The following is a 3,713-nucleotide window of genomic DNA, read 5'->3' as shown; positions in this document are numbered from 1 at the left end:
CTGTTCGGATCCATGGGTTAGAGTTAGTTTGAGCTAGTTGGGGCTCAAATAGCCCTAAAGTATCCAAGCATGAGGGTTTAAATTGGAGCAAGTTGCACCGAACCCACCAAAAAAAACTATCCCACCCAAGACGTGCTAACTGGAGATAGTTCTCATTGGGACCACTGAAAATCACTTTTCTCTCTCCATGAAGTGCATTTATTGTCAATCTAACCCTGTTACCCAAACACCTCTTTGGCTACAGTTAGTTCAGGGTTAGTCATGAGTTAGTCTAACCTCTAGTTAAGTTGGAGTATCAAATAGGAGCAGTATAGGACATGCAAATTGCTCAAAGCATACCGACAAATTCGTACGTGAAAGGATTTTTTTCTTTTTGAAAACGGAGCGTGAAAGGAATTTTTTTAGAATGCTCTTGGCATGTCGCTAACATGTGATAGTTAACCGACCTCAATAGACGGCAGAAACGCCAGCCCGCCGCACTTTGATAGAGACGAGGAGGGAGAAGCGATATGGGCTGCTAGATTACTAGAGATAGGTGTCACACGGAAGCCAAGAAATATGGTGATAGCGTGGGTTAGCCATGTACTAGTATGATGTAACTACACTGGGCTGCCGTGTTTCGTACTCTTCCAGTCCACTATGGAGATGATTGGTTAATTTTATATCGCTGAATAATATTAAATATTATGAGTGCAGACGCTCCACCACGAGGTTCCTTGCTCCTTCTCGGTCATCCGGAATCTATATTCTTCCACTCTAGTTTTTTTACGTGAGCTTTGTTCATCCTTTTGCCAACACGCGAGACATCTAGCATCAAGGTGCACGTGTTATGCAATGATCGTTCCATCTATATGAAGAACACGCGGCACTGGAACTACGAGACGGACATGTACCCAGGAGTGGACGTACAAACCTGAGTAATGTAGCGCAGTAAGTGAAGTAGAAATGCACAAATGGTATGAACACGCGTGGCATACAGGGTGTGTTTGGTTGCGTTCTCGTCTCAGCATAGTTGTTCCCTCTTCATGCATGCTCAACTCAACACCCCTCTTCATGCATGCTCTCTTCATGCATGCTTCTAGTGTATTTGTGCTAAACTAGTGTGGACTCATGCACCCTCCATACACTCTACCAAACACCCGAAAGTAGGTCGAGAAGGGAACTCTTGGGCGGCATTTATCTCTTACTACGTACTACCACTAAATGTTGTATGTGCAATGCATGGTGATGTTATGGAGTACGTGCCTAAGTACTCTACTACTACTATATTAGTTGGAGGCACATATTAACTTTATTTGTTTACGTGTATGCCCCGAGACCTTCCAACTAGACGTGTCTTTCTCTCCAGGTCGCACTTTGTATCGTTCATACCACTAAGTACTACTACGTGTGGTCTTTGCCCAAGAAGTGGAAGAAGTGGAGACGCTCTACCACGCTATTTTTTTACGCTGGGCTCTACCATGCTGTTCATGTCCCACTCCTTTCGCTGACGTGTGGGACATCCAGCACGTGCCGTGTTTGGCACCCTTCGTCGTAAGAGTTGAAATGCTAGCATTCATCAGAAATAAAAAATAATTATAAATCGGCAGTGATACTATTTTTTTTGTGAACCAATCAGTAGTGATACTATACCACGCGGTTTCCTTGCTCCTCGATATCGGAAAGAATACTTCCGTTCGCCAACATGTGGGACGTCGACCATCCTGGTCCACTTGCCATGCACATAGAATTCCAAGGGAGAGTCACCCAGGTCATCGCGCCGCAGTAACAATGACTAATGAGCCGTCAAATCACAGGCCCACTTCCCACTTTGAAGTTGCTTGGACGAAGGAACCATCATGACTTCGTTGAATTCCGCTTCTTGAAGAAAACTACTGTACCAGCAATACTGCTAGCTACAGTATTTACTCCAACAGAGGCCTCCTTTCGCTCTTAGGATAGGAATATGAAAATCATAGGAAGTGAGATGACATGCATCTCAATTCCTATAGATAAAGAGATGCCATTTGATGCATAGGATAGGCATTTTTCCATTTAGTCTAGGCTAATGTACTGGTAATTTGCTCTAAAAACTACAGTAGTAACTAGTAGTACTGCTACATGCTCGTACTCAGACACAGACACACACACTAACTACTAGTACTACTACTTCTCACATGCTGGCCAAACGCCGTGGTTCTCCTTCCCGACTTTGTCGGCGACACCCCACCGTGCTTGGATCTCCGCCGACCTCTCCGCAGCAGCGCGTGCGTCCTTTTCTTTCTTGCAGCAGCGGGCCTCTCTTTTCTTGAGTGCTTTCTGACTTTTCCGCTCCCTCTGTGCGGCTTTGGCCGCCTCTTGCTCTACCGCCCATTCGGCCTTGGCATCTTCAAATTCCTCCCACATAGTTGTGAGGTCGCGAGCGGCGATGAACTCGGCACTGTGGGATGCCATCGCTTCCCTACCATTTTGTGTGCGTTCATGGGCGGCGAGGAACTCGGCGCAGAGGGATGCCATCGCTGCCTTACCGGTTAGTGTGCGGCGCGGTGGCATGAACGACGCTTGGTGAGAGCTCTGGGGTGAGTGGCCAGACAACCGTATAGTGCATTGGTTTGTCAAGAGCTCAAGGACAGAATACGAAGCAAATTAGGATTCCCCTTCAATCCTGGTCATTTATTACCGAGTAAAATGCATTGGCGGTCATCGAACTTGTCTTGATAGCTCACTTTGATCATTGTATACGAGATATGGTTATTATACGGCCGCTGGCTCAGCATATAGCTCTGTATTTGTATGGTTGACCAGTCAAACAGTCCGCATGCGGCTCATTAGCTCGTGTTCTTTATCTATCTATGCGGGCCTACCTGTAAATGGAGAAAGAAATACTGTAAAAACCAAAATTTGTGGGCCAACGCTGGAGATGCCCTAACTATCATGCTATAATCGCTAATAATCCTCCATTATTTGGCAGGGAACAGTTATCCCTCGATCAAAATCAGATCCGCGGTGTTTCGCACTCCTCCCGTGTAAGAGACTTTTGCTTACATAAAAATGGAGCAAGTGGACGGCACTGTAGCACGTCATATCACTCGAACTAGCCTGCCTAACGAGCGGGAAAGCACCGCCCTCGTCATTTTGTTCTGGATTTCTATCGATCGATCGCGTGAAAATGTTACGCTTCGCAAGTTCTAAAGGAAAAGGTGGCACACTTACGACTCGTACGCGTCGCAACCCCGACAGTCCGACTCGCACGCCGCTCACCAGAGGGGACACGTGTTGTCTTGCAATTTCACTGACATGTGGGACCGTAATTGAATAAACCGTTGATAGCTGAAATCTAATCGCTCGGCGGGCGTCGGCTGAGAAGAGAGAAACGGGGGAGGGAGAAGAGATTGCCCGCCCGCCGCGCACGGACTCCAAGAAATATATGGTGATAATGTGAGGTGGGCCATGCTGGAGTCCGGACCGCTTCCGGAGCCCGCTCTCACCGCCCTGGCCCCTCAAGACGCCAGTTGCCCGCTGCATGCATAGTAAGTAGTCCCCGCTTATGTGGAGGAGAGAGAGGCATTGACAAAGTCAAGGAGTAAAAGTGGAGACAATAGCTTTCATCAAAAATAAACAATGAATACTCATTGCTCGTCCTCTATATCGGAAAGAATACTTTCATTCGCCGACATGTGGGACGTCGACCATCCTGGTCCACCTGCCATGCACAAAATTATCCTGGTCTACCC

Source organism: Triticum dicoccoides, chromosome 4B (assembly GCF_002162155.2).
Source record: "Triticum dicoccoides isolate Atlit2015 ecotype Zavitan chromosome 4B, WEW_v2.0, whole genome shotgun sequence".
Classification (NCBI taxonomy): Eukaryota; Viridiplantae; Streptophyta; class Magnoliopsida; order Poales; family Poaceae; genus Triticum; species Triticum dicoccoides.
The sequence above is the reverse complement of the archived record's forward strand: the minus strand, read 5'-3'. Positions refer to the sequence as shown.